The sequence below is a fragment of the Schistocerca nitens genome, chromosome 8, assembly GCF_023898315.1.
Source record: "Schistocerca nitens isolate TAMUIC-IGC-003100 chromosome 8, iqSchNite1.1, whole genome shotgun sequence".
Classification (NCBI taxonomy): domain Eukaryota; kingdom Metazoa; phylum Arthropoda; class Insecta; order Orthoptera; family Acrididae; genus Schistocerca; species Schistocerca nitens.
The window spans coordinates 443,139,595-443,151,773 of NC_064621.1; the positions used below are offsets into that span (position 1 = coordinate 443,139,595).

At 37.9% G+C, this 12,179-nt stretch overlaps 1 protein-coding gene across 1 annotated transcript in view; it reads left to right on the forward strand.

The window, feature by feature from the left end:
- LOC126199032 (synembryn-A) overlaps positions 1–12,179 on the forward strand; it is a 130,441-nt gene that overhangs the window by 49,596 nt on the left and 68,666 nt on the right. The window lies entirely within an intron of this gene.

The window sequence follows — 12,179 nt, forward strand, 5'->3', positions numbered from 1 at the left end:
TACAAAAAGCATGTAAGCTCACGTGCAGTCAGTGCAATAAAAAATATATTTGCCAATGCAGAACTTAAGGCATTGCAACACAATAGTTCCACCAGAAGTAGTCCGTGCTGCAAAAATTCATGAGAGTCGTGCTCAAACAGAAATAATAGAGATTGAAAATCAGGAAAGGAAAATTCTAAAGAAAATATTCTGACCAGTTTTTTGTGAAGGAATTTGCATAAAGAGGCTGTTGAGAGAGAGATCTACAAATAGATAGAAATAACAACAGACAGCTGTAGAAGAAGGAGGATGAAACTGTGTGGGCATGTCCACAGGATGCACAAGAACAGGTTCACTGGACAAATCTTGAAGGTAGCAAACAGTAGCCAGAATTAAACAAAATGGATCTCAGAAGTAGAATAAAATATTACGAAGTGGGAATTGCAAGAGATTACATAAGCAATCGACAACTGTTCAGAAACAAAAAAAAAAAAAAAAAAAAACATACACTTACACAAATACAATGGGAAAGAGAACAGGAAATAAATGATCAGAAGAACTGAGTGCATGGATAGAATTTGAAAAAACAAATGATTAAGAAAAAATTGTGACTACTCACGTTCAGATGCTTTCTTAAAAGTAATACTAAACAAAATATATGAGTGGATGCAGTGCCAACATGTGGGTAAGACTGGTGCTGCATGCTGGAGTGGCATACTCAGCAGCAGATACACACAGTACCACAGCAGACATTCAGAACAGTCATGGATCAGCACCCTGTGTCCTGCCCATTAGGAATGTAATGATATTGTTTCTTGGCACAAGCCTTAGCTTTGATGTTGTTCCAGAGCTGCTTGATTGTCAGAGTGCAATCCAGTCAAGACTTGGTATTTGGGATGTGTACAATGCCACAGTCATTTTTATCACCATGACAAATTTTTTGCCCCATCTATTTGTGTTAATATAGAAAGTGCAGAACTGTGTCATGCTGGCATTTGGCTTTAGAAGGTTATCCTCATAATACAGACTGGGTTTATCCAGAGTCTCTGTCAGTTCCTTCCTATGTCTATGGAGCTAAAGCCATGAACTGCCATTGTTGTATTGTCAGCATGTTTGAATTGCTGATGGATGAAACTTAATTACAGAAGACAACAAATGATGCAACAACAGCAGAAAAATTATTGCTACAGGTAAACATACAGTCAGTCAAGAGAGACAACTACTGGTGAACTAGTCATTTTTATAGAAAAGAAAAAGAATTATCAAGATCTTCACCTTGGGTGTGCTCTTATGTGGCTGGGAAAGCTGAACACTGATGAAGACCCACTGGAAATAATTAGAGGTGATAGAAATGTGGCATTAGAGAAAGCTATCGGGGATCATTTAGCCAGAAAGAAAAACTAATGAAGATGTTCTTGAGTCGCAGAGAAACCTGAAAACAAAAGGGAAAAAGAACTTTGTGGATATTTATTGAGACACAAAAAGTTTTTAACCGATATATAAGAAGGAAAGCTTTTAGAAAGAATTCTAAGAGGAGAAAGAAAATAATCAGAGATCTGTTGTAAGTACGAGTATGTAAGAATAGTCAAGAAATGAAGAGGACAGCACAGAATAGGGGAAAATGATTGCAGTGTCAGGACATAGCCTTTTGGCCTATGATGGCGATGAGAGGCTGAGGTGGAATTTCCTTCACAATATGACAACAAGGATATCAAGGTGGTGGTGGTACCTCTTTAGATCTTAGAGCTTTATCAGTAGCTTCATATGATTGATAATGTCACGTGCAGCTGTCTGATGAGTGAAGGCCACTTTATAATATTTCATCCATGTACATCTCCCTTGTATAGTGTGAGATTTAGGTTCTACCCATGATGTCTGAAGTCAGAATCCTCTTAGTGCTGGATTAATTTCTGTTCAAACATGTTTTATATTCAGTTGTATGTCAGTCATTCTAGGACCTTAAACATGTATCAGATCTGTGACAGGGGTCAAAAACTTTTGGGTATTGTTGTTCCTTCCGTGTTTTCAATGAGGCAATAATTCAGGCCCTCCTCCCTGTCTTCAAGATCTGCAAATTGGTAACACAGATGGTCTTGTGTCCACGAGCCACTGTTGTTGGTTCAAAGTTCTGAGTTTGTTTTATCTTCAAGTCTTCAGCACCAGGTGATGTGTTGTACTTAATCTTAGCTCAGTCATGATGTATGTATTTATGGGCATTTTGGTTTTGCTTCCCAGACTCTGAAATATGCGATTTCGAGTCATCTTGTCATTGGTTGTGCCATTAAGCTGCAGTTGACTTGTAAGTCTGCAGTAACTTATGTTACATTGTTATAAGGATATGTTGAATCTTCTTGAAATTCACTTGGTGATGTCAGGGAAGTTGTTATATTCTTGAAGCTTCAGTCTTAACTTCACTATCTCTATATTTAGATAGTCACTGGCAGTTTTCCTGTTGCTGTTTCTGAAACTTCTTGTGAACAGTATCTGCTCTGGCTTGACAAAAGTGCTTACAATAAACGTGCTGGCTCTGTGCTATGCGTGAGGGATTGGCGTGCCTATGTGCTTCTCACATTGGACTACTATTGCAGAAGGGAGGTACTTATTTTTGGGGTTGTAACCTCTTCTTCACCTGTCACTATTGGAGGAGGGCAGCAGTTTACTATTATAAACTAAATGGAAGTTGTATGACTCTTCTAAGCCTTGAGTGCAATTTTTTGGTCATCGGTCTCCTGGAAGCCCATACCACACTGCAGCATTTAAAATCTCCCAGCACAGAATTGTCATTGTTTCTGACTTTAGCTGGTGCCTGGAAGATGTCACCTTTTTCTGGTGGCTTGCACATGGAGGTGATGCTGTACTGTGGAGCCCAAAACTACACTAAAGTTAATGTTGATATTCTTAGATTGTTTAGCCATAGTGTCTGCCAAAGAACTACAAAAATAGATTCTAAAGCCATATTTCAGAATTGATATGATGAATTGAAATTTTCTTGGATGCCCACAAAGTGAGTTGGTTTAATACCACATGCAAAGGTCAATAATTTCAAATTTAATTTTCCTTTTTGTGCACACAAGGTGAAATTCTGGGAATTGATGGTAAAATGAGAGAAGACAACACAAGTGGAAGTTAACAAAATGACCCACACACAGAAGAACTGCAGTATCTGGAGGAAAAGGAATTTCGGATTATGAGATGTATGTGTTGTTCATGTAGTGTTTATCTCAGTCCCCAGCACAGCGTTTTAATTCTACAAATTCTCTGCTTCAGAAGGGCTTCGATCCTTAAGGCTATGAAAATCAGCTATTCTTAATAACCATTTGCTCAGTGCATTTTGTATAGAAATTAGTTTCATGCAATTAAACAGATTCTTTTATTCTGTGCAAGACTACCTTCATTTATTATACAGCTGCAAGATAATTTAAAAATCCTAATCCAAAATCAGTTGCAAATACAAAATGTAACCCATTTGTGTGAATAAGACCTTTTCCAAATTAATTTGTGATTAGTTACAGATACTTCTCTCTCTCTCTCTCTCTCTCTCTCTCTCTCTCTCTCTCTCTCTCCATTTGCATAATGGTGAATGGCCTAACCTCAAAATATCTGCTTTCAAAATTTGGATCTATGTAAGCAAAATCACAAACTGCATCTAAGATGTCATCCACGAGTGGTGTTGTTGGAACCCTGTCTAATGTAGTGTTAGGTAGTAAACAGACAATGGACTTATTTGTATACTGGGAGATACCATGAATTGCAATAAGCAATTCATGGGGAGGGAGTGAAATAGGAATAGGTACAAGAGAATTGGTGAAATGATAAGTGCTGGTAATATATGAATTAAACTTTTGTACAATAAATAATAAAAGCATCTATAAATGCCATCATTGATATGCTTTTGATCTCTGGAAGAGGGTAGACAGCTAGTGCATTTGGTGTACATGAAGTAGGAAGTCACCATGGTTAAATTTGGGTTTTAGTATAATGATCACTCTTTGGTTGTGTGGCTGAATCCTGTTTTTTGAGTGTATATAGTTCACAGGCAAAAGTGAATACTTCAGATAGTCCAGGTATTTCAGTGGGGTAGAGGACTCTTAAAAATGAATTTGAGTATTATTGCCTGTGAACATAGGTGCTACTAATGGTTCTGCGTAATCGAATGTCTTGCAGACAAAAATGATTGAAGGGGGGAGGGGGTGACGAAGTTAGCCTGATTGATTTTCTACATTTGAATGGCAGCAGAGAGGAACTGCAGTGACACAAGGAGAGGGCCACCATTGTTTAGCCAAGGATAAAGTTTGAAAATTTTCTAACATGATGAATATCTTGTTACTACAACATATTAATTGGCATATATGCTATCCCATGTGAAGAATGTAATAGAGGGAAACATTCCACATGGGAAAGATATATCTAAAAACAAAGATGATGTGACTTACCGAACGAAAGCGCTGGCAGGTTGATAGACACACAAACAAACACAAACACACACACAAAATTCAAGCTTTCACAACAAACTGTTGCCTCATCAGGAAAGAGGGAAAGACGAAAGGATGTGGGTTTTAAGGGAGAGGGTAAGGAGTCATTCCAATCCCGGGAGCGGAAAGACTTACCTTGGGGGGAAAAAGGACAGGTATACACTCGCGCACACACACACACACACATATCCATCCACACATATACAGACACAAGCAGACACTTGTCTGCTTGTGTCTGTATATGTGTGGATGGATATGTGTGTGTGTGCGAGTGTATACCTGTCCTTTTTTCCCCCAAGGTAAGTCTTTCCGCTCCCGGGATTGGAATGACTCCTTACCCTCTCCCTTAAAACCCACATCCTTTCGTCTTTCCCTCTCCTTCCCTCTTTCCTGATGAGGCAACAGTTTGTTGCGAAAGCTTGAATTTTGTGTGTGTGTTTGTGTTTGTTTGTGTGTCTATTGACCTGCCAGCGCTTTCGTTCGGTAAGTCACATCATCTTTGTTTTTAGATATATCCCATGTGAAGAGATAGACATGGGTAGACAGTTATTCTGTTGTGTAGGGGCAGATTTGTTTTTTATATATTTGGTAAGCATCAGATGAAAAATGTAGTTTTACAGTAAACTGAGTTTTGAGTGGATTATGTGCATGGGAATGTTTTGCAACTGCAACCAAAATTAGATAATGACTCCTGTGCCCATACCTCAGGCTGCTCTTTTCTGCCATTTGCTTACTATTTTCTTCTCCTTTTTCACTATTTGCTGTCCATTTTTTCATCCATTCTTCTGTTTTTGTTGTGTACTAAACTTTATCCGTGGCATGTTGATTGTCCTCTCTGCCAATTTGGATTGTTTAAAATTTCATTTCTTATTTGTTACTGGCATTTAATTCAAGATTGTATTGCACCCTGCTCCATTCAGTCCCACATTACAAAGTGTTCTGTGATTTTTCTTCCTTAATTCTCAAATAGTCTATTAACACCAACTCTGCTCTTCTTTTCACTCAGTGGATGAATATTACACTCCATAAGTCATCTTTTGTGTCAAGTTTGGTTTGTATCCATGTCTGCAATTGCTTTGTAAGATTTTTTATGTCTTTATTTTATTGTAAGTTGAGCCAAAGAGTATGGCAAAAGCTGAGCACACCTCTTTGTTAAGAAGCATTTATACAGTGGAAGGGCATCATTGTGATGTAGAGTAACAATTTCATCTGTTATTTGTGTAAGGCAGATAATTGTAATTTCATTTTAGTAATATGTAGCTGGAGTCAGCCAAGCAAATACAGCTCAACATGTATTTCATGCAACTCTCAGTGTTGACTGAAAGTGCCGATTTGTTTTCCATCAGAAAGAGAATTTTTTTAAAGCAGAATTTTACATACTCATTTGATAAGTGGTCCAAAACTAGTCTATTGCAATATTCTTTTTATCGATGTGTGGTAACAGGGACGGTAAAACACAAAGAATAACCAGTACTCATCATGGGCCAGGTTGCTGCTTGGTACCTCCTGAAGTACTAGCTATACTTCATGTTTTACTGTCCCTGTTAATATATATTAATAAAACAAACATTGCGCTAGTTTAATTTGGGACCACTTTATTGAATGACCACATAAAATTCAACTTCAAAGACTGTTTTATTTGTTATGGGAAACAAACCAATGATTTCTGTTAATGCTGGGCATCTCATGAAAGATGTGATGAGCAGTATTTGTTTGGGCTGACTCCAGCTGTACAATGCAGAAACAAAATTGCAAATATCTGCTGAAATGCCACATAAATGTCTGATGACTCCTGGTAGAGGCACCCTGTGTGTGTGTGTGTGTGTGTGTGTGTGTGTGTGTGTGTGTGTGTGTCAGGAGGGATGATCAGTATTCAGGGATTTGACAAGAGTGATCATTCAAAACAAAACAGTCTAGTGAACGTCGGCTCTTAAGTGCATACTTTAAGAGCTATGAGCTCTCATTCATCTACACTACTACGGATCACATCTCTATAGAGTTGATATTTGGTGTTTATCTTTTTTATTTTGGCAAATATTGTTAGTAATCTGTTGAAAAAGCCCACACGCCCTTTAATAGATTACAAATTTGTTGTCAAATGATTTCCGTTGTGCAAATCATGGAAGGATATTGCTACCAATTATTGGTTTATCCATTGCATGTTTGTTTTAAATCTTTTGTTAGTAGCTAAAAAAGCTAGCATTGCCCAGATATTCATTTTGCCAATTTTCTTTAAGAAATGAAAACAAAAAAAAAACTGTGTTTGTAGTGAAGTATTGAAAAAATTTCATTTCCATTTATTTGTGAAAACACCTCTCAAAAATAATGAAACAGCCATAGAAAGAAATATGCATAATGTACAAATGTATAGCATCCAAATTAAGAAACATGATCTGAACAGTTTCTGTATGCTGGGCGCAGTTGCTTCGTGTATCTACAACACAATTTTGTAAACATCTCTATGGCAACACCTTTTCATAGCTTTATAGATGGCTGTTGTTTTCACATACAACCATTTGTGTTTTGCAGCTAAAAGCTGTGAAAACTGCTGCCAGGTGTCAAGGATTTCCTTAAGTTGACTTGACTATAGGAGTGTCTTTGTAGTAAAGACTAAATATATTAAAACTTCATGCTTGATACGACATTTTTTTTCATGTACGAGGTGCGGCTAGAAAAAAACCGGACTGATGCTGGAAAAAACATTTATTTACAATTATTTACAATTTCATGTTATCTCCTTCAATGTACTCTCCTCCTCGGTCTCTACACCGCTCCATACGAATTTTCCACTGTTCATAGCAATGCTGCAGATCATTTTCGGTAAGTCCATACATTACTTCCGTCGCTTTTTCTTTTACTGCTTCAACAGTCTCAAATCTAGTTCCTTTCAAAGCTGACTTGACTTTAGGGAAAAGAAAAAAGTCACAGGGGGCCAAATCAGGTGAGTAGGGTGGATGATCTAAGATGGGAATGTTGTGTTTTGCCAAAAACGTCTTCACTGACAACGCACTGTGAGCTGGGGCATTGTCTTGGTGAAGGATCCATGACTTTTTTCTCCACAAATCGTTCCGTTTTCTCCGTACTCGCTCACGTAGGGTAGCCAGGACGCTAATGTAGTAATGCTGATTCACTGTTTGTCCCTCTGGTACCCAATCAATGTGCACAATCCCTTTGATGTCAAAAAAAACAATCATCATTGCCTTGAATTTCGATTTTGACATTCATGCTTTTTTTTGTCGTGGAGAACCAGGAGTTTTCCAATGCATCGATTGGCGTTTAGTTTCGGGATCGTAAGTAAAAAACCACGATTCATCGCAAGTAATAACATTTTGTAAGAAGGTGGGATCACTTTCAATGTTTTCCAGGATGTCAGAACAAATCATTCTTCGGCGTTCCTTCTGTTCAATTGTGAGACACTTTGGAACCATTTTTGAACACACTTTGTTCATGTTGAAACTTTCATGAAGAATCTGCCTAACACTTTCCTTTTCAACTCCTGTTAACTCAGACACTGCTCTGGTTGTTAAACGGCGATCTTGTCGAACAAGTTTACCGATTTTTTCAATGTTTGCATCAGTTTTTGCTGACAATGGTCTGCCAGTGCAAGTGTCATCACTGGTGTCTTCGCAGCCATCTTTAAATCGTTTAAACCACTCAAACACTTGTGTTCGCGATAAACAATCATCGCCGTACACTTGTTGTAACATTACAAACGTTTCACTTGCAGATTTTCCTAGTTTGAAACAAAATTTGATGTTAACACGCTGTTCTTTCTGTACACTCAACATTTTCCGACGCACAGACAAAACGTCAACTACTTAAAACAGACGCCACGGGCAGACTGAGTGCAGGAGGTAGATGAAACTCGAGCAGTAGGTGGAGCGAGAGTCACGTGACAGGCCACGCGACTTTCAGCCTTATTGCATTCGTTTTATTGTTTCACCAGTACTAGTCCGGTTTTTTTCTAGCCACACCTCGTATCTCAGTGTTTATGGCATCATCTCTCTCTGAACTATGTGTCATAGTATGATATATTTGTGTAGGTACATTCAGGGACATATTTGGATACTGTCAGTGAAATATGATGTGAATAAAGTTAGTAACAAAGAAGTGATAAATTTAAATATCATGCATGATGAGACAGTATTCCATGTATCTCACTGTTAATGACTCCATATCTTCTGAACTGTGAGTGATACCGTGATATACTTGTGCTCACACATTTAGCAACACATGCAGATACTGCTCGTGAAATTTATTGTGACTATGGTTATTGACACAGAAGTAATACATTTAAACATTGTGAAAGATGCAGTTTTTCTCTTCATCGCATTGTTTATGATGTCATATCTCCTGAACTCTGCTAGGTGGTCGGTTTTTACCCCCCACAGCAATTGTTGATTGTTGTCTGACAGTAAGGGATATGTGTACCAAGTTTGGTTGAAATCGGTCCAGTGGTTTAGAAGGAGATGTGGCGCGCATGCACGTGCCCACCCACACACACACACACACACACACACACACACACACACACACACACACTTTTATAATACATATAAATTACATTATTAACAAAAGGAAAAGCTTTTGAGCAGTATTTGTTAACCATTTTGCAGTCAACCGATTTGGAGTGGTGTGTGCTAAAAATATCTTGCGTATTCATACTGTTATGCTACATTAGGCAATACTGACCCTACGACTTATCTTAGAAGCTAGATTAAGGAAAGGCAAACCTACGTTTCTAGCATTTGTAGACTTAGAGAAAGCTTTTGACAATGTTGACTGGAATACTCTCTTTCGAATTCTGAAGGTGGCAGGGGTAAAATACTGGAAGCTAAAGGCTATTTACAATTTGTACAGAAACCAGATGGCAGTTATAAGAGTCGAGGGATGTGAAAGGGAAGCAGTGGTTGGGAAGGGAGTGAGACAGGGTTGTAGCCTCTCCCCGATGTTATTCAATCTGTATATTAAGCAAGCAGTGAAGGAAACAAAAGAAAAATTCCAAGTAGGTATCAAAATCCATGGAGAAGAAATAAAAACTTTGAGGTTCGCCGATGACATTGTAATTCTGTCAGAGACAGCAAAGGACTTGGAAGAGCAATTGAACGGAATGGACAGTGTCATGAAAGGAGGATATAAGATGAACATCAACAAAAGCAAAACAAGGATAATGGAATGTAGTCGAATTAAGTCGGGTGATGCTGAGGGAATTAGATTAGGAAATGAGACACTTAAAGTAGTAAAGGAGTTTTGGTATTTCGGGAGCAAAATAACTGATGATGATGTTCGAAGTAGAGAGGATATAAAATGTAGACTGGCAATGGCAAGGGAAGCGTTTCTGAAGAAGAGAAATTTGTTAACATCGAGTATAGATTTAAGTGTCAGGAAGTCGTTTTTGAAAGTATTTGTATGGAGCGTAGCCATGTATGGAATTGAAACTAGTTTGGACAAGAAGAGAATAGAAGCTTTCGAAATGTGGTGCTACAGAAGAATGCTGAAGATTAGATGGGTAGATCATTTAACTAATGAGGAGGTATTGACTAGGATTGGGGAGAAGAGAAGTTTGTGGCACAGCTTGACTAGAAGAAGGGATCGGTTGGTAGGACATGTTCTGAGGCATCAAGGGATCACCAATTTAGTACTGGAGGGCAGCGTGGAGGGTAAAAATCGTAGAGGGAGACCAAGACATGAATACACTAAGCAGATTCAGAAGGATGTAGGTTGCAGTAAAGTGCCTTATATCATACAGTATTCACTTTAAAAATATGAAAAAATTACCACTTATCTATAAAAGTATGTAGAATATTATGGCATAATGTTTCAAATGAATTTGATTGTGACAGTCCAAATAATTTTTTTTTGTATTATAAATTTGACTTTGATTCCATATATCCAACACTGCGCTTCAATTTAAGAAGGCTAACTACAGTGCATAGAATATACACACATTTGTGAGTAAAATGACATGAGGGATATGAAATTTGTGTTATTATTTAGAAAGATAATAATTATTTATTTGAAGACAACATTACAGAATTTCCGTGTCTACAGTATTACATCTATTGCAAACAGTTCTTGACCTTCTTTTCCTTCCCTCACTAGTACACACACAGCATCTTGACTCTTTCTTCTCTGGAAGTTTTCTCAAATCCAGAGAACCACGACGATCATCAGTTGCAAATACTGTAATAGGGAAGTGTGACATTTAGTACCAACTAGACTCTCATCAATACTAAGTTGTTCATGAGGTGTGTAATGATGTCTAAATATATTATTAGCATGATCTACCAATGGCTGGTACCTGATACGTGGGTCATAATCGGGATGGTCTGGTGCTGGACATTTCTCACTATCCACAAGATGAAAGAATTTCATAAGATGCCTAAATCGGTGGGCAGAAAACATTTTACCAAACCATGGAAATGCCAGTGGCGGTTTTGTGCTCCAGTATGAGAGTATTGTGGGCCTTTCATTGAGTCCCATATTTAGTATGCAAGCAATAAAACTTCTTACCTCGGTACTTGTCACATTCTTCCACTTCTTATATGGTTTGGACAATGTAGCATGTTTAGTTACAAACTGTTTAGCTGAGCGATTTGTTTCAGTTACAATAAGCTGCAGCAACATTGTAGTAAAGAATAGATTGAAATATTCTGTCACAGGAGATCCTGCTGGCGGCATATGTTTTGGTCCTGGCATCTCTTGAAATGGATGTGGCAATGGCTGTAGTGTTTCAGGTACAATCACTTCCGTGTATTGTACATCTTCCATTTCATCTTCACTTTCGTTCACAATATCATCAAGTACATCACTGTCACTTTCTGAACTGTTGCTACTTTTGCTTAAACATTCTGTATCATTAGTACATTCTAAAAGTTCACAAATTTCTTCGTAGGTAAGTCCTCTGCTGTGGCCTGGTGTAGGTCACATTCTTCACAAAAAGCAGAGAAAATAAACAAACTGTAAACGCTTAACATGAATAAAAACACACAGAAACAATGATAAATAACAGAAGTGTGCAAAAACAAGAATGTAGAATGCAATAACAGAATGTAAACATGTACTGCGAAACACGACGTCAGTAAACATACGATGCAAAAGTGGAATAATCGAACGCTAATATTTCACTGAAATGATGCCCAATTGTCGATGGCTATCAACCTACGTACAGCTCGAGTCAAAGAGCATCTGTAATCAGCACGCCAACACCATCTAGCACCCGATTCTGTAAGATAAACAATACAAAGCAGAGTAGCAACGAATTGGCATCCTGACAGTATTAGCATCAGTAGGGGTGACAATAGATCATTACCTTGACATTCAAAGGGTTAATAGTTTAATTTGCACTCATACATCTAGTAACCCTGGAAAGTAAAACTATGTCCATAGCTACAATTATTTCTCTGTGCACTTAATAAAATTTTTGCAACAGCCATAGCATTCACCAAAACTGTGCTGTCCACACTGGCATAATCAGGAATGCATATTTAAAAGAGGGAGCACTTTCCCTGCATAATCTTGCTGGGAATGTGTTTTCCTGCATTTGAGACACACTGGATTAACATTTTACTGATCTACTCCCTGTTTTTGCATTTGGAAAGGGACATTGTGTACCAAAATTTGCATTAGGTGACATATTTAATTTAGTTTTCAGCTAGAGTTTTCTTTGTTTTGTGCTTGCTGTGGCAAGAAGAAAAATCCTTATTTTATTAACTACTCTCCAAGCTT